The 20,470-nt window shown below is 40.4% G+C and overlaps 1 protein-coding gene across 1 annotated transcript in view; it reads left to right on the top strand.

Annotated features, from left to right (window-relative positions):
* Positions 1-20,470, top strand: part of LOC140197951 (low-density lipoprotein receptor-related protein 1-like) — a 2,495,129-nt gene that overhangs the window by 1,904,662 nt on the left and 569,997 nt on the right. The window lies entirely within an intron of this gene.

Here is a 20,470-nt window from a genome sequence, read left to right as displayed (position 1 = left end):
CCTTCCATTTCTTTGCCAATGAGTAACTCACTGATGGGGTAGACCTGCAGAACTTTAAGTTCTTAATATTCAGCAGGATCTTGCGATCATAAAAAATAAGTCTGAAGAGGACGAAAACACCTTTGGTTGACTGCGTAGAAGCCACTGCAATCAACTGCGCCACATCTTATGACCATCGTGCTGTTTGATTCTATGGGTCTATGAATGATATGCGAATCTTCATAAGATTGCCCAGTATTGACTATGGTTTAACACATCTTTGGATGAAATTTTAGTTCTTAACCATGTTAAATGATTTTGTTTTAATGTCCTTATTATGGAAACTTTTATCTTGCATAAAATATTGTTTATATAAACTGCATTGCCCTTATTCTCCTTTCCACATAGTTCTTCAGCTCATCACCCTAGTGCTTGCTGATTGCACTGACTCATTCCTTTCTTCATAATGTTAAAATATAATTGTTTTCTAGCCCCATTTGAGATTTTCCTGTCTCCACACTTCCACCATATCACTAGTTCTGCTACATTCACCTTCTGTCAGACATCTGCATCTTTTCTAGTTTCTGGGCTCTTGTGCATCTCAAATTATAATATTTCCACCATAAGTAAAAGTACATTCTGTTGTCTTGTCCATAATTACCTCCCTAGAGCTCCAACTTACTTGTAGTATGTCAAGATGATCTTTAACTATACTTCTTTGAACAGGCCTTTGGTCCTGACATTGCCTACTGTGACTTGGTGTCAAAATTTTTAAAAATATCTTTTGAAAATGTTATATTCATTATGCTAGTGCATCGGCAGTGATGTCAAATGATTTTATTATTTATTTATTTGTTTAGAGATACCAGTGGAACAAGCCCTTGTGGTTCAAGAGCTGCACCACCCAACAACTCATCTATTTAACACTAGCCTAATCACAGCACAATGACTGTTTTTATTTCTGATTTCCAGTATCTGCATTTTTTCATGTTCCAACCTTTTGCTCCTCCCATCACTCTCTCACATTTTGCTGTTACTGAAAACTAATTTGTTTCCTCTATTTCTTAAGTCTGAAAAAAAGTCTTGCCCAGTCTGTTTACCTTTCCATAGATGCTGCCTATTCCACTGAATATTTCCAGCATTTTCTCTTCTTATTTCAGATCTTCAGCATCTGCAATGCTTTTGATTTTCATAATCTAGACAAATTCTGTCTTGCTGTTGGGAAACAATTGAAGTGCTTATAACATTGGGAAGGCAAAGAAATAATGGGACAAAGTATCAATTATTGAAGTACCATGAGGTTGAGAGACAAACCTGCAAAGCAAAGTAACAATCAGGCCAGGGAACTGATCAGACTGGGATGCTTTAGAGCAGGGGTTCCTAAGCTGGAGTCCACAGACCCCTTGCTTAATAGTATTACTCCGTGGCATAAAAATAGGTCACGAACCCCAATTCTAGAGGGAAGTAAAACATTCTGAATGTAGGAGAAAAGCCAGTGAAGAAAGTTCCATGATATAAATAGTTTAAATCAGAAGCATCTTTGTCTTCGACATAGAAATTTTACTACAGCAGGACTATCTACAGACCTCAGTGATAAACAGTTCAGAGAAATATTCTATAATTTATCTGAGCAGAGTAAGACAACCAATTTACACAAATGTTGGGACATCATCTGAGTCATTTCAAGACTCCAAGCAAAAGATTTAATGTGTGCGTGATGTAGCAAAATAACATTGAGACTTTTGTGGAGATTATGCAAATTCTGGGTTATACAGGTTGGGTACTCCTTATCCAGAATGCTTGGGGCTGGATGTGTTTCAGATTTCAGATTTTTTTTCAGATTTTAGAAAATATAATGACACAGCTTGGATCATCATTGTTTCCAACTGAGTTTATGTGCATTCGATAAGCAGGCTTTGACTTACACTTGTTCATCACACATATGTATTGATGCTGCCCTTCAGCATGTTAGGAGTTTCATCAGTGATAATACTTACAAACTCATTAATGAATTTCTCTGCTGCTTTGTGATTAGCAGATACATTATTCCCCAAATATTTAAAAATTTAATGCTGTGGCTTTTATTAAATTTCTATAACCAGCAGGCTTAATATTCACAATTACCTTCAATTTTCAGTTTGTTGTGCTGGATCTGTGCTTGTTTCATGATCAGCAAACCATTGTGAGGCATATGTTCACTGCAATGCTGGCAAATCCACTCCTTCAATACACAATCAAGATCTTTATTTTTCACCTCATGCAATGTTTTTCTATATTTCATTAATATATGTGAGGTCACTTCTCATAACTGTCTGTGGTGCACAGAGCCCTGCAGATTCCCAGCATCTTGTGGAATTTTCCATTTGTGACCATAAGATATATGGTCTTATGTTGTCCGTAGGAAGGCAGAAGTAAAGCCTCAACAGATGAAGCCAAAGTAGAATTTTCTGTGACTAAATTCCTGTTATATACTAATACACTGATTGCATTGTCAATTATAGTGGTTGGTAGTGCCATGAACATTCAGTTTTGTGTAAACTATTTGATATTTAGGAATATGTATTACAATACATTCACAGTTATTAAAACACTATGCTGAAAGAATAATTGTGGAACAGGTATATACAATGTCTATTCAGAGAACTGATCTACTGAAATAATTTGTGCATGGAATGGAAATTTAATTGTTATTAATTACGATTGTGAGAGAAATGTTTTGTACATTTTGTACAAGTCTTTTAATTATAGAATATAGTGATTTTTAAAAAAAATTATAAATGCAACAGTGTTTTAAGTATTGATATGATTTCACATTTTTCAGCATTTGACTGTCATTCTTGAATATGAATTGTTGACAGTTTCTGAATGTTTATTACCTCTTAATAAAGTTTGAAATAGTGTAGTATATGTAAAGAGTAGGTATACCTTTAACATCAAAGTGCAACGTGTGAAATTTGCTACGTTGTTGTATAGAGTAAGTTAAGAGCTGACTACAAATTTAGTTGTAGTTGTACCTCTGTTATTTGCCTTGATGAAGAACAAAACTGACAACCCATTGACCCTACTTTCTATTACATGCCTTAGGTGTGCCTTTGGCTTTCTGAGTTCTCCGACGCATAGTTATCACAGTGGCTGCAGTGCACTGGTGGATGACATCTGGTCTTAATTGGAGAAAATTGAGCATTATCTCGCAAGTCGATGCCAAGCAAATCTGGATCAAGAAGTCTGAAAATCTCAGTCAAATGGTTTAATTCCTATTTCCACAATATTCTAAATAGCTCACAATATCCTAAATATATTTAACTATCATTCTATATAATAGCAGAGATATCCCTTTACTCTTGTACTCAAATCTGGCAACAAAGGCTGACATCCGTTCAGCCTTGCCAATTACTTTCTAAACCAGTTTAGTAACTTTCAGAGATTTATGTCTAAAGATACCCAAGTTCCTCTGAATACATACAATTCTCAGTCTCTCGCCATCTGAAAGATGTTCTGCATTTTCAATCTTTTCTACCAGAGTGAGTAGATGTCATATTTATTCAATAATACTCCATATCCTCAACTATTCACTTAGGCTATATACATCCCCTTGAGTTGTCAACGCACCAGACCTCTCACTGTCACTACCCACCACCAGCAAGGCCAAAATTATCTTAAGTGATGTGGAGCTAAGAGGTTTAAGAGTAGCATACTGAGCCCCACTATAAACTTGATGGTTAACTATCAGTTACTATGTGCAACATCTCCATCTCCTATATCCAAAGGGATCCTACCAGCAAACATATCTTTACCTCCCCCTCCTCCCCTCCCCCCCACTTTCTACAGGGATTGCTCTTTCTGTAATTTCCCTGTCCATTTGTCCCTCCCCACTAATCTCTCTCCTGACACTTAACCCCGCAAGCGGCCGAGGTGCTACAACTGCCCATTCACCTCCTCCCTCACCTCGGTTCAGGGCCTCAAACAATCTTTCCAGGTGAGCCAACACTTCATATGCGAATCTGCTGTGGTTGCCTATTGCGTCCGCTACCTCTGATACAGCCTTCTCTACAGTGGTGAGATGCCTTGTAAATTGGGGGACTGCTTTGTTGAGCACATCTGTTCCATCCGGCAAAAGTGGAACTTTCCGGGGCTAAACATTTTAATTCCCATTCACATTCTTCCAACATGTCTGTCCATGGCTTCCTCTTGTACCAAGATGAGGCCAGCCTCAGGGTGGAGGTGCAACAACTATATTCCGTCTGAATAACCTCCAACCTGATGGCGTGAATATTAATATCTCCTTCCAGTAATTTTTTTCCCTCCCTCTCCACTCTTCCTCTATTCCCCACTCTGGCCTCTTACCTCTTCTTACCTGCCTGTTGCCCCTCCCTGAGTCCCCTCCTCCTTCCCTTTCTCCTATGGTCCACTCTCCTCTTCCATCAGATTCCTTCCTCTCCAGCCCTTTATCTGTCCTCCCTACATGGCTTCACCTATCACATTTCAACTAGTCCCTTTTCTCTCTTCCTCCCCCCCCACCACCTTTTTTTTCTGGCATCTTCACCCTTTCTTTCCAGTCCTGAAGAAGATTTGGCCTGAAGCATTGACTGTTTATTAATTTCTATAGATGCTGTCTGACTTGGTGAGTTTCTTCAGCATTTTGTGTGTGTTGATTTCCATCTCCTCTTAGCTTGTTTTCCTCTCCAGCAGAGCTCACTTAGATGCTTCCATGCTCCTAGCTTTTGTCCTTTCACTATATAAGACCTCTTCATCTGCTTGACTTGCGACTTCTCTCATCAAAGGCCTGGCCTTCTCCCATGCAACCCACCGTGGGATGATGTTTAGGCATCCACAATTCCCCAGTTTAATAATAAAAAGCTACATCGTGCAATATTAGAACTACCTCAGGATTATCTAACCTATTGGTGGTGGTTTACATACGAATCTAGGTGGCAGTGTGTGCTCTGATGTATTGATAATTTACAGGCTAAGTGAATATTCATGGACATGGCAGATTGAACCACCTCAGGACAATTCAACTGAGCGTGAGGTTTATGTTGATCATTCCATAAGCTTGTATTTTGGTCCAACTTGACTTTTGCCTCCTAATGTTTTTGGAAATCTAAACATTATTACAATGTTCTTACTGCTTAAGAAAGCCACCTTCATTCTGTATTGTAGAGAGAATAATCTGTATTTTAGTTTTGAAAGTAATTTTTGACAACTGCGACATTACCTGGATAAGTGCACCGGTTATTTTCCAATTTCTATCATGTAAGCATAGGGTAATGATGCAATTAATTAGGTTTTGACTGGATTGACTTTTAGGTTGGAAGTCAGATAAAGAACTAATACTTAAAGTTATCAATTTTGCTTTCAATTAACATTTCAGAATCTTTATGTCAGGAAAATGTATGATCCATTGACAACATATTTATCAGAGAATAATTGATCTCTATTTCTAAATCCTAAGAGAGCCATATGTTTTTGCTGCCAATTCCAACGGTGGGGGAGCAGGCTTCAGGCTGTAATGTCTGTATTTTCCATTTGTGACCCATTCCCTCTGACTTCTATTATGCAAATTGCCTAGTTAACTTTGCATATGTCTTGACATGGACTGTAAAGCATATAAAGTGATTAATAAGGATGTTATCACAAAGTGACATTTGTGACATGAGCTGAAACTCACCTTATGATAATTCTGACCTTTCTGCCGTCAGGGGATTCTGTAGTCTTCAGGGAGGTTATTCCATAAAAAGGCTTGCCTCTTATCAATTCATTCCTTACAAACTTCAGTATGGACCCGCTCATCTTCATATTGACCAATATGGTCTTTGTTGAACTTGCTGATAAAATATAGGCATTTGGATTTTTGAAACTTTAGAAGAAACAAACTGTGCTTTTGCCTTGACCATGTCAGGCTTGAACAAGGATAAGGCATCTGAATTAGTGCCATTGTAGATATATTCTTCATTCCAACAAAAGTTAACCTTGGGGAATCAAGAAAAAATTTGCAGTAATTTCTAAAGTACACTTCTCTGTAACTATATGTGATTTAAATGGCAGTTATGTCTTTTGGTCAAACCTCAAAATACGTTTACTGGATGGCAAGGGAATTCAAAATGGCTTCCAAGCTGTTGCTAATTTTTTATGCTGTATTTGTGGTTGATAATTAAAACCCATACAAACAATCATTCTATTGGTAAAAAGAATCACTCTTTAGGAAGAGAATGATGAATTTGTGGAATTCTTTGCCACAGGCAGCTGCGGAGGACAAGTCTTTATGTATATTTAAGGCAGAGATTGATAGATTCTTGACTGGTCAGGGCCTGAAGGCTGTAGATTGGGGCTGAAAGGAAAATTGGATCAGCCATGATGAAGACCATAAGACCATAAGACCATAAGACAAAGGAGCAGAAGTCGGCCATTCGGCCCATCGAGTCTGCTCCGCCATTTTATCATAAACTGATCCATTTTATCCTATTTAGTCCCACTGCCCCGCCTTCTCACCATAACCTTTGATGCCCTGGCTACTCAGATACCTATCAATCTCTGCCTTAAAGACACCCAATGACTTGGCCTCCACTGTTGCCCGTGGCAACAAATTCCATAGATTCACCACCCTCTGACTAAAAAAATTTTTTCGCATTTCTGTTCTGAAAGGGCGCCCTTCAATCCTGAAGTCATGCCCTCTCGTACTAGACTCCCCCATCATGGGAAACAACTTTGCCACATCCACTCTGTCCATGCCTTTTAACATTCGAAATGTTTCTATGAGGTCTCCCCTCGTTCTTCTAAACTCCAAGGAATACAGTCCAAGAGCGGACAAACGTTCCTCATATGTTAACCCTCTCATTCCCGGAATCACTCTAGTGAATCTTCTCTGTACCCTCTCCAACGTCAGCACATCCTTTCTTAAATAAGGAGACCAAAACTGCCCACAGTACTTCAAGTGAGGTCTCACCAGCACCTTATAGAGCCTTAACATCACATCCCTGCTCCTATACTTTATTCCTCTAGAAATGAATGCCAACATTGCATTCGCCTTCTTCACTACCGACTCAACCTGGAGGTTAACTTTAAGGGAATCCTGTACGAGGACTCCCAAGTCCCGTTGCATCTCAGAACTTTGAATTCTTTCCCCATTTAGATAATAGTCTGCCCGTTTATTTTTTTCTGCCAAAGTGCATAACCATACACTTTCCAACATTGTACTTCATTTGCCACTTCTCTGCCCATTCTTCCAATCTATCCAAGTCTCTCTGCAGACTCTCTGTTTCCTCAGCACTACCGGCCCCTCCACCTATCTTCGTATCGTCAGCAAACTTAGCCACAAAGTCCTCTATTCCATAATCCAAATCGTTGATGTACAATGTAAAAAGAAGCGGCCCCAACACTGATCCCTGTGGAACACCACTGGTAACCGGCAGCCAACCAGAATAGGATCCCTTTATTCCCACTCTCTGTTTCCTGCCAATCAGCCAACGCTCTATCCACGTATGTAACTTTCCTGTAATTCCATGGGCTCTTATCTTGTTAAGCAGCCTCATGTGTGGCATCTTGTCAAAGGCCTTCTGAAAATCCAAATATACAACATCCACTGCATCTCCCTTGTCTAGCCTACTGGTAATTTCCTCAAAAAATTGTAATAGGTTTGTCAGGCAGGATTTTCCTTTAAGGAATCCATGCTGAGTTCTGCCTATCTTGTCATATGCCTCCAGGTACTCTGTAACCTCATCCTTGACAATCGACTCCAACAACTTCCCAACCACCGACGTCAAGCTAACAGGTCTATAATTTCCTTTTTGCTTCCTTGCCCCCTTCTTAAATAGTGGAGTGACATTTGCAATCTTCCAGTCCTCCGGAACCATGCCAGAATCTATCGACTTTTGAAAGATCATCGCTAATGCCTCCGCAATCTCCACAGCTACTTCCTTCAGAACACGAGGGTGAATTCCATCTGGTCCAGGAGATTTATCGACCTTTAGCATATTCAGCTTCCTGAGTATTTTCTCTGTCGTAATTGTGACTGCGCACACTTCTCTTCCCTGCCGCCCTTGAGTATCCAGTATCCTGCTGTCTTCCTCAGTGAAGACTGATGCAAAATACTTGTTCAGTTCCTCTGCCATCTCCTCATCTCCCATTACAATTTCTCCAGTATCATTTTCTATCGGTCCTATATCTACTCTCACCTGTCTTTTACTCTTTATATACTTGAAAAAGCTTTTAGATATTATTTGCTAGTTTCCTTTCATAGTTAATCTTTTCTCTCTTAATAACCTCCTTGGTTTCCTTTTGTAAGGTTTTAAAAACTTCCCAATCCTCTGTCTTCCCACTAATTTTTGCTTCCTTGTATGCCCTCTCCTTAGCTTTAACTTTGGCTTTGACTTCTCATGTCAACCACGGTTGCATCCTTTTTTCACTCGAAAATTTCTTCTTTTTTGGAATATACCTGTCTTGCACATTCCTCATTTCTCGCATAAACTCCAGCCACTGCTGCTCTGCCGTCTTTCCCGCCAGTGTCTTTTTCCAGTCAACTTTGGCCAGTTCCTCTCTCATGCCACTGTAGTTTCCTTTACTCCACTGAAACACTGACACATCAGATTTCAGCTTCTCTTTTTCTAATTTCACAGTGAACTCAATCATGTTATGATCACTGTCTCCTAAGGGTTCCTTCACCTCAATCTCTCCAATCACCTCTGGTTCATTACACAATACCCAATCCAGTACAGCCGATCCCCTAGTGGGCTCAACAACAAGCTGTTCTAAAAAGCCATCTCGCAGACATTCTACAAATTCTCTCTCTTGAGATCCAGTGCCGACCTGATTTTTCCAATCTACTCGCATGTTAAAATCCCCCACAATTATCGTAACACTGCCCTTCTGACAAGCCTTTTCTATTTCCAGTTGTAATTTGTAGTCCACATCTCTGCAGCTGTTTGGAGGCCTATAAATAACTGCCATCAGGGTCCTTTTACCCCTGCTATTCCTTAGCTCAACCCATAAAGATTCTGCACCTTCCGATCCTATATCACCTCTTTCTAATGATTTAATATCATTTCTTACCAATAAAGCCATGCCTCCCCCTCTGCCTACCTTCCTATCCTTCCGATACACCGTGTATCCTTGGACATTCAGCTCCCAGAGACATGCATCCTTTAGCCAGGTCTCAGTGATGGCCACAATATCATACCTGCCAATCTGTAGCTGTACAACAAGATCATCCACCTTATTTCTTATGCTGCGTGCATTTAAGTACAACACCTTAAGACCAGTATTTGATACTTTTTGCTTTGATTTCACTGCAACTCATCCCAATGGCTACACATTTGCCCCATCACCTGCCTGTCTTTCCTGACATCTTTATTGCTCACTATCTTAGATTTATTTCTGTTTTCCCCTTCCTCTGCTCTATCATTCCGGTTCCCATCCCCCTGCCAAATTAGTTTAAACCCTCCCTAACAGCTCTATTAAACTTTCCCGCCAGGATATTGGTCCCCTTCGGGTTCAGGTGTAACCTGTCCTTTTTGAACAGGTCATACTTCCCCCAGAAGAGATCCCAATTATCCAAGAATCTGAAGCCCTGCCCCCTACACCAGTCTCTCAGCCAGATCCGAGTCAGAGCCAGATTCATCTGCCTGATCCGACTACTCTTGCCCTCGCTAGCACGTGGCACAGGTAGCAATCCCGAGATTGCTACCCTGGAGGTCCTGCTTCTCAGCTTCCTTCCTAACTCCTGGAAATCTCTCTTCAGGACCTCCTCCTTTGTCCTATCTATGTCATTGGTACCAACATGTACCAAGACAACTGGCTGCTCACCCTCCCCCTTTAGAATATTCAGGACCCGATCCGAGACATCCCGTACCCTGGCACCTGGGAGGCAACATACCATGCGGGTATCTCTGTCAGGCTCACAGAATCTCCTGTCTGTTCCCCTGACTATGGAATTCCCCACGACTACCGCATTTCTCTTCACCCTCCTTCTCTCCTGCACAACAGCGCCAGGCTCAGTGCCAGAGACCCGGTTACCGTGGGCGTCCCCCGTCAGGTCATCCCCCTCAACAGCATCCAGAACAAGATATTTGTTGCTGAGGGGGACAGCCACAGGGGTGCTCTCCACTATCTGGGCATTTCCCTTCCCTCTCTTGACAGTGACCCAGTGTTCTGACTCCTGTAGCCTAGGGATGACTACCTCCCTGTAGCTCCTGTCTATCACCTCTTCACTTTCCCTGATAAGCACTAGGTCATCAAGCTGCAGCTGCAGATCCCTAACACGGTCTCTGAGGAGCTGCAACTCAGTGCACCTGGCGCAGATGTGGCCATCAGGGAGGCTGGAAGTCTCCCAGGATTCCCACATCTGACATCCTGAACAAAGCACTAACCCTGCAGACATGCTATCTAATTCTACACGAATGAAACAGGAAAAATAAGTCTACTCACCCACTTACCTCGCCAAACAGACAAACTTTTTAAACCGTTAGCTGTGACAGCCCTGCTGTTCCTGTCTGTCCGGGCCGATTCACAAAATGGGTAGGGGGGGGGAGAGAAAAAAGAGTTGGCGCTTTGCTCTCGCCTCTTCCCCTTTATCGCCGAAGCCCGTTGAAGCCAAAGCCCTACACCCTGCTACCGCTCACTCCGCTGCCCGCTCCGACAGCTGCCTGCTGTATAGGGTGGTTGTCTTTTTAAACTCTCCACGTGGTCCTGCTGACGTCACGCGCCTGCGCAGTCTCGCCCTTCTTGCACTCGAAGGAGTTTTTAAAAAAAACTGCCTTCCTTCACAATTCAGCTCCCACGACGCTCTGTAGTCCCGATCCAAAGGAGAGCTGTTGGTAGCAACCTGCCTTTTTAAACTCTCTGCACGGTCCTGCCGACGTCACGCGCCTGCGCAGTGTCGCCCTTCTTGCACTCGAAGAAGTTTTTAAAAAAAACTGCCTTCCTTCACAATTCAGGTCCTACGATGCTCTGTAGTCCCGATCCAAAGGGCAGAACAGACCTACTGGGCCAAATTATTTAATTCTGGTCCTATACCTTATGGTTTTATGGTCAAAAAAAGGGATGGAAGCTATCAAAATCATATGCTATTTACTTTATGGTTGCTATTTACTTTATGGTTACTATTTTTGTCCACAACAAGATTACACTGATATCATTATTTCAGACCATTATATTTTGCTTTTAAGATTAGTAAAAGATCAATAAATTACTTAAAATTTCATTCTTTCAATGTAGTTAAAATACTTAACTGTGTACATACATCTACTGATGCTTCTGGACACATCTTCAGTGATGTTCCTGGAAACATTGGGTGTTTCGGGTCTTTCAACATCATACAACCTCCTCCAGGTGACCCAGCCGAGGCTGATCAGACCCCAGCTTGTGTTCAGATGGCTAGCTACTTATGACTCCATGACTCCCTTCTTTTGAGCCACAGCCATCTTGAGGCCCTCTCTGCCTCATCGGTGGTACTGCAGATGGCTCTCCTCTTCCTCTCTCCCTCAATGCCCAAAATGCTGAAGGCTCTAGCTAAGGAACGGTCTGCGAATACCCTGCAACCAACCTCCACTGGGAGACACCTCGCTCTCCATCCAGCCTGCTGACAGCTGCTGACCAGTCCTGCGTACTTGGAGAGTTTCCTTTCAAAGGCCTCTTTCAAGCAATCTTCCCGTGGGACTGTCAGCTCCAGCAGCACCACTTGCTTAGTAGACTCAGACACTAGGACAATGTCTGGTTGCAGGGTGGTGGCTACTATATGGTTGGGGGACTTCAGCTGCCCTTCGAGGTCCACTAACAGATGCCAGTCCCTTGCAGAGGTCAGAATGCCTGCAGATGTTCTTTTGGCAGGTATTGGCTGCTCCCCAGCTCTGACAAAGCCAATGGTCTGCTTGGAGGGTCGGGACCGCTGCACCCACTCAAATCCTGTGCTGATGGCTTCAGCGATGGTCTTCAGGACCTGATCATGCCTCCATCGATACCGCCCCTCACCAAGTGCCCTTGCGCAGCCGCTGAGGATGTGCTCCAGGGTTCCTTGCTTGGAGCACAGTGGGCACGCAGATCCATTACATCAGATGTTAAGGAATTATTTTCAATTAAATATACAAATGCATTTGAATCATTAAAACCTTAACATACCCTTATCATGCAAAATTATTGGTAGTTATATCCTTGTTTTGCATCTAAAATTTCTCAAATAATATGTTTTGTGGAATCAACAAGCCCCGAGGGATAAAGTATAATAACAATAGTTTAAAAGGAATATATGAAAACAAAAATCTCATTGCATTACTGAAACATTAATAAATGCATTGAAAAATAAATAGAGGTAAAATTCTAATTATACATTGTTTAAATTATCCAATCAATCTAAAATAATTATATTTCATTGCATATTTTTGCACAAAATATTAATCTGTGTGATTATCATAACACATCATTAAACAATTTATTTCTGGATTTGGATAGTAACAGCAATATTTTATAAAAGCTTTCTTCGTCAAAAACATGGACTTCAATTTCTTGTATGAAAGTTTGTCTTTGAACTTGTGCAACACACACAACAGCACGCCATTTAAAATTTATGTTAGCTAAAGTAAAAATGGCATTCTACTTTCCAGAAAGGTTCTTTGTGGTAAATTACATTTAGGATTTTAATGAAATAATCTACTTGCCTTTCATCATTACTGCCCATAATCATTTTGGCTCAGTTTTACATTCTCTGTTGATATAATCTGGCATACTATGCATATCCCACAACACATTACACAGACTTGAAGTTTAATGTTCCCATAACCGCTCCTTTCAATCCACCTGGGCTCACTCTATTAAAGATAATCCCACTATTCTACTCACCCTTCCCCGCACTTAGCTCTCTTATTTAAAACTTTCACTTTTTTCCTTTTTTCAGTTCTGATGAAGGATTATGACGGAAATATTAACTGTTCCTTTTCCCACAGATGCTGCCTGCTTTGCAAATTTTTTCCAGCATTTTCTGTTTTTATTTCAGATTTCCAATATCTGCACTTTGTTCTGATTGTTCTAGTGAGAATTAACATTGGTTGGTCTTCTATCCCAGAGCTTTAAAGTTCAAAGTACATTTTATTACGAAAGTACAGGTCCACAATCCCTTATCCGAAATCCTTGGGGCCAGTTGCATTTTGGAATTCAGAATTCTTCGGATTTCAGGCCCCACCCCCCCACCGATACCAAAAAAACACGTATGCTGAAGTCCCTTATTTAACCTGACTCAGTGCGGTGGACTTTAGGACCCGGTGGTGCACCAAACCTACGCACATCCTCCCGTATACTTTAAATCCTCTCTAGATTACTTATAATACCTAATAGAATGTAAGTGCTATGTAAATAGTTGCTATACTGTATTGTTTAGGGAATAATGACAAGAAATGTTTTTATTTCCAACAAAAATATTCAATAAAACATAAAAATATACAGCTTCAAACGAACCAAATCAAACACATGGTAAATGACTTATTGGAATAAATGTTGAATGTCACAGTCACTGTCAGTATAAAACTTCAGTTCTTGTCTTTCTGTTTATTTAAATTATATACAGTGGTAATTCCGACACTATTTTCTTCAGTAAAATGCTGCACAGACACACCACGATCAAGCTTCTGCAATAACTCCACTTTCTGCGTTATTGATAATGATAGATGCTTCCTTCTATTTTTCGCTTTGTTACCCATAGGGGTATCTGCAACTCTTTTTGACATTTTCACAGTGAAATTAAACACAAAGTCAACAGTGAACACAAAATATCAGCGAACAGCAAATGCACGTGTAACCAGTACAAGCTCTGAGCCACAACTGACGTCTGGTGGCCTCTGCTAGTGCTGCCACATCACACATGAATGACCTCAGCTGTTGGTAAAAAAAAAACTTTGGTTTTTGGAGCTTTTTGGATTTCAGAATTTTGGATAAAGGAATGTGCACCTGTACATAAATGTCACATATACTGTACAACCCTGAGATTCATTTTCTTGCGGGCATACTTGATAAAGGGCCAGCTTGTGGTGTAGTGGCATTAGCACTGGACTTCAAGGCACATGGTCCTGAGTTCAAACCCAGCTGGGTCCCAACCTGGGCAGCAGCAGTATCTGCGTGGAAGAAAGGCCCAACAATCTACTTCTGTATCTAGCCATGAAAACCCTATGGGCAATACAGTCCACAAGATCATGAAGAGTCGGACTTGACTTAACGACTGAACAGCAGCAATACTTGATAGATCTATAGAATAATAACCATAACCGAATCAATAAAAGACTGACCAGCTACAGTGCTCAATCAGAGTGCGGAAGACTGCAAACTGAAAATATGAAAAGAAGAAATAATAATAGTAATAGATATCAAGAACATGAGATGAAGAGTCTTTGAAAGTGAGTCCATTGGGTGGGAAACATTTCAATGATGCGGGAAATGAAGTTGGGTGCAGTTATCCCCTTTGTTTCAAGAGCCTGATGGTTGAGGGGTGACAACCGTTCCTGAACCTAGTTTCTTGAATCTTTCTGATGGCAGCAGCAAGAATAGTGCATGTTCTGGGTGGTGGTGATTCCTGATGATGGATGCTGCTTTCCTGCAACAACATTCTGTGTAGATGTGCTCAATGGTTAGGATGGCTTTACCTGTGATGGACTGCGCCGTATCCACTACTTTTGTAGACTTTTCTGTTCAAGGACATTGGTGTTTCTATACCAGCTGTGATGCAGTCAATATACTCTCCACTGCGCACATACAGAACTTTGTCAAAGTTTCAACTAGTTTAACTGATTTGTTTTCCTGTTGATTATACACATGTTCTTATTTATCAATTATTTTAAACAACTGATTTTTAATTAAGTCATACAGTTTTTCTTTTTCAATTTGAGGCTTTTATGTAATATAGATTGAGTAGTAACATTGTAATTTACATTAATTCAAGTCAAGTCAAGTCACTTTTTATTGTCATTTCAACCATAACTGCTGGTACAGAACATACTGAAAATGAGACAACATTTTCCAGGACCATGGTGCTACATGAAACAATACAAAAACTACACTGAACTACGTAAGAAAAAAAACACAAAAAATACACTAGACTACAGACCTATGCAGGCCTGCATAAAGTGCACAAAACAGTGCAGGCACTACCATAAATAATAATAAATAATAAACAAAACAGTAGGCACAGTAGAGGGTGTAGTAGGTTGGTGTCAAGTCAGGCTCTGGGTATTGAGGAGTCTGAAGACTTGGGGGAAGAAACTGTTACATAGTCTGGTCGTGAGAGCTTGAATATTTCAGTGCCTTTTTCCAGATTATGATTCTTGAATTTGATATATATTTTGCACATAAATGTAATTCAAGTTTCAAATTTCAAGGTGTCATTGGTTTGTATATTTTAGCAAAACTTAAGTTAAGGATTAGTCCTGTTGTTAAACTAGTTTATAATTTAAATACTGCAGATTTTCTTGTCATTCAATCTTCATACATTTTATAGACATTTATAGTCCACTATATACACTTCATGTTAAGTCAGAAACTGGGATGAGCAGTTTGCCCAGTGTTAATGATGCAGCAATTTTCTCTAAGTAGTCATATAATAAAACCATAAATAGAAACTAATGATCCATCAAAAATTGGTTCCTTGCTCATAACTTTACACAAAGTGTATTTAATGATAAGTGGTTTGGTGTCACAGTTGAATCTGTGCTAGCCAGTGCGCATCTTTATCTAGTTCTAATTGTCCAATTAATATTATTGCCACAGCGCAAAGCTATTCTGCAACCAAGGAATAAGGATGAAACAAATCTGCCACAGTCTGAACATGACTATTTCAATTTTATTCAGGACTTCATTTGCAGAGGGAAAATTGCTGAGTGTACTATAAATAATTATATAAAAATCTCACCAAATTAACAGATATACTTATTGCTTAACAAAAGATCATAAAAAATAGAAATTATAATTGTTTAACATAAAAACATAAGACATAGAAGTAGACGTAGGCCATTCGGCCCATTGAGTCTGCTCTGCCATTCCAACATGGCTGATTTATTATCCCTCTCAGTCCCATTCTCCCACACTCTCCTTGCAACCTTTGACTCCCTGACTAATCAAGAAACTATCGACTGCCACTTCAAATATCAAGTCAAAGTACATTTATTATCAAAGTATGTATACTTTATATAACCTTGAGATATGACTTCTTACAGGCAACTGCAAAACAGAGAAGCCCAATAGAATCCATTAAAACAAAAGAAGACTGTCAAGCACCCAACGTGCAGAGAAAAGAAAGGAAAAAAAAACATGCAAACAATAACAGTAAGCAAGTGACATTCAGAACTGAAGTTCACAACAGTGAGTCCACACTGTGATAGTTGCAAGCTGTAGCCACAGTTTGGTGCAGACATAAGTAAGCCTCACTGATCAGCAACTTGAACCGGCTCATGCTTTGCCTCACCTCCGGTCCTAACACCCTGTCCTTTTCAAACTGGCCTGGCACTTAAATCGTTGAGACTATGCACTCAGACTTGGACCCGGACCCTGCCACTTCGATATGCTCTTGAGCTGGTGCCCCACCACCTTAATATGGCCCGTATCCAACTTTTCCAATTCAGCTTGATACTTTAATCGATCAAACCTAGGGTCTTCCGAATCGAATTGCCTCTAAGTTCACTCCAGTAATGTCCAAACATTAGCTCATTCCCTGCTCTCCAGCCTGGAGCCCACTGCCTTGATCCAGCTATACTCCATGCTGCAGATGTCCTGTACCTTTGAGACTTCAGTTCACACTACAGGAATGCCAGGTCCTACAGGTAGTTCAAAAATTCAACTCCAACAGGGAAGTTACAGCCTATTGTTTGCAGTGATCATTTAGCAGAAAAAGTGTAATTAATAAAGTATTTAGTTGTTTTCTTTGTTTTATTTGCCACCAGCAAGCAGTTTCTGAGCTTCACAAGTACCATCTTAAACAGGAAGAATCCAGTGACTTGGCCTCTATAGCTGTCAGTGGCAATGAATTCCACAGATTCACCACCTTTTGGCTAAAGAAATTTCTCCTCATCTCTGTTCTAAATGGACATCCCTACAGCCTAAGACTGTGCCCTCTAGTCTTAGACTCTCTTGGTTGCCAGGCTGTAAATATTTGCTTTAAATTTTTAAAATTGATATTAATTTAAATTCATATATGGCTTTTCTGAACTATTCTAAAACTGCTTTGATAGTATTCAAACCAGCTAATCATTCAGCAGAAAAACTCTTATACTGAGGAAAATGCAAGCACAGAGGCAGGCTACTTGGCTGCATCTTTAATTTCTAATGCTCCACATGCCTGAGCCACAGTCCTCTGCTGTTTGGTTTTCTCTTTCTTTTCCCCTTTCAAACACATTTTGAGTTCTTTTGAAAGGAGCAATGTCTCAACATTCCAATCAATCACAAGGCAAAGGACTTTCTCCTTTTGGACCTATCATTAGATAACTTGATGGTAATTAATCTTGGCTGTTCTCCAAAGTGACAAATTACGACTGCATCTACTCTGTACAATCTGTGGAAATGTTCAGAGTCTCTTTTACTACATGTGCATGTTGTGTTTTGTATTGACTTCTAGTACGTAGATTCTGAAATTCAGTTCTCTTAAACTCGCTGGAATTGTGTACAAAGCAGAGCTACTGTTACTTATGTGTGTTTTGTACAAGGAATCTGTATACCTTATTGAGAAGATATAATGCTGTAAAAGTTATTTTCTTATTCATGGCAGTAACCAGTATGATTACACAAAATTCTTTGTGTTTGGAGGCTCGAGATCAATGCAAATGGTGGTAAAATACATAAATTCATTCTTGTAATGTATTTTATCCCCACTTCAGAAATTTCACGCAGATCAAGCCTAGACAGAAGCAATGAAAATCTGAATTCTCTGGCTGCTGTGAGGGTTATAAAAGTAATGAGTTTGACCAAGTTCCAAATGGGCTCAAGTCCACGAAGCACAGTGTAATATGACACTAATTATTACTAAATTGGCAATCTCTGAGAAGCTGCAAGAGTATCTTGATAGAAAATAGAAATGTCATATTGATGTAAAAGACTTTTACTGAGATAAGGGGTGCAGGGCCCGGGGGGTGGGGTGTGCGGGGAGGGGGGGCGCAGTGTAGTGGGGGGATGGTGGGAAGAGCAGAGAAAATCCTTCTGTAAAGTTCACCGAATATGGCTGAACATTGATGCTAAGAGTGAGTTAAAAGTTGGGAAATGTTTCCAGAGTTTATGGTTCAAATTGTGCTGATGTTGGACAGTGACTTTACTTCTGTTAGCATGCACTGGAGATGCATACCAGCAGAAGAGACTGGTGGAGACCAGCTTGTGGGAAATCATTAATCAGCTCCTACAACAAATGGGACCTGGTAAAGTTTAGGGAGTCCTTTTCATTCATGGCCTGGGATACAGAGAGCAGTATTTATTTTAAAATACAACTATTTATTTAATTGTAGTGACTTGAAAATGACATCATGATTGTTTTTCCATTCTTATAACCAGTTTGAATTTTGAAACCATAAATGTATTTGTTTTCAGAAGATTGGCAATTTTCTTTAAACTGATGAAAATCCTCACATTAGCCAAAGATAAAACTGAACCCTCAGCTTTTCTTTCTGTCAAACTCTGTCAGGACAGTAGTACATCAAGTCCTCAGGACCACAATTTCTGAGGCAAGTCATTGCTTTCAGAATCCAAAGGCCTAGCCAGATTCTGCTTACTTACTTGTACCAGCTAGATATGTTACAGACTGGAAATATATGACCTGAAAATAATCAGTATACAATATATCTGAAGGCTAAATTTGTGGCAACCCAGGTCTGTACTAGAAAACCAGGTATAACTTGTGGAGGGTTATCTTAAGGGCAAAGAGACAATTTCGAATGAGGTTGGAGGCAACATTGGATGTACGACATCTAGCAGGATTTGCATGATTGAGTTTAGGGAGTTAGACGCCAAGTTAAAGGACAGGACCTCCAGGATAGGAATCTCAGGATTGCTACCAGTGCCATGTTCAGGCGGGTTTAGAAATAGTGAGATAGAGCAGATCAACACTTGGCTGAAGACATGGTGCAGGAGAGAGGGCTTCGGATTTATAGATAATTGGGCAGTTTTCCAAGGAAGGTGGGACCTGTTCCGGCGGGACTGTTTACATCTGAACTGGAGGGGGACAAATATTCTTGCAGGTAGGTTTGCTAGAGAGGCTCCAGTGGATTTAAACTAGATACAAGGGGAGAGGGGAACAAGAGTGTATGAACAGATGTAGGGGAGAAGGAAGAAAAAAAAGATAGTAAAGTTGTTTGCACCATTAGTGATAAATAGAGAGTAAGAGATGAAGAATTTCTTAAGTGCATTTATTTTAATACCAGGAGCAGGGGAAGAAATGTGGATGAGCTGACAGTATGGATTGATACCTGGAAATATGATGTTGTAGTTATTAGTGGTTTCGGGGGGGGGGGGGTGTGATTGGCAACTAAATATTCCTGGATTTCGTTGCTTCAGGTGTGATAGAATTGGAGGGGCAAGAGGGGGAGGTGTTGCATTGCTTGTCAGAGAAAATATTACAGCGGTGCTTTGGCAGGATAGATTGGTGGACTCGTCTAGAGAGGCTATTTGGGTGGAATTGAGAAATGGGAAAGGTGTAGTAACGCTTATAGGGGTGTATTATAAACCACCTAATAGGGAGTGAGAATTGGAGGAGCAAATTTGTAAGGAGATAGCCGATATTTGTAGTAAGCACAAGCTTGTGATTGTGGGAGATTTTAATTTTCCACCCATAGACTGGGAAGCCCATTCTGTAAAAGGGCTGGATGGTTTGGAGTTTGTAAAATGCGTGCGGGATAGTTTTTTGCAGCAATACATAGAGGTACCAACTAGAGAAGGGGCAGTGTTAGATCTCCTGTTAGGGAATGAGATAGGTCAGGTGACAGAGGTATGTGTTGGGGAGCATTTTGGGTCCAGTGATCACAATGCCATTAGTTTCAATATAATTATGGAGAAGGATAGGACTGGACCCAGGGTTGAGATTTTTTATTGGAGAAAGGCTAACTTTGAGGAGATGCGAAAGGATTTAGAAGGAGTGGATTGAGACAATTTGTTTTATGGGAAGGATGTAATAGAGAAATGGAGGTCATTTAAAGGTGAAATTTTGAGGGTATAGAATCTTTATGTTCCTGTTAGGATGAAAGGAAAGGTTAAAAGTTTGAGAGAGCCATGTTTTCAAGGGATATTGGAAACTTGGTTTGGAAAAAGAGAGATATCTACAATAAATATAGGCAGCATGGAGTAAATAAAGAATGTAAAAAGAATCTTAAGAAAGAAATTAGAAAAGCTAAAAGAAGATACGAGGTTGCTTTGGCAAGTAAGGTGCAAATAAATCCAAAGGGTTTCTACAGTTATATTAATAGCAAAAGGATAGTGAGGGATATAATTGGTCTTTTAGAGAATCAGAGTGGACAGCTATGTGTGGAGCCAAAAGAGATGGGGGAGATTTTGA

Source organism: Mobula birostris, chromosome 5 (assembly GCF_030028105.1).
Source record: "Mobula birostris isolate sMobBir1 chromosome 5, sMobBir1.hap1, whole genome shotgun sequence".
Taxonomy (NCBI): Eukaryota; Metazoa; Chordata; class Chondrichthyes; order Myliobatiformes; family Myliobatidae; genus Mobula; species Mobula birostris.
This window is presented reverse-complemented; position numbering and strand designations above follow the sequence as displayed.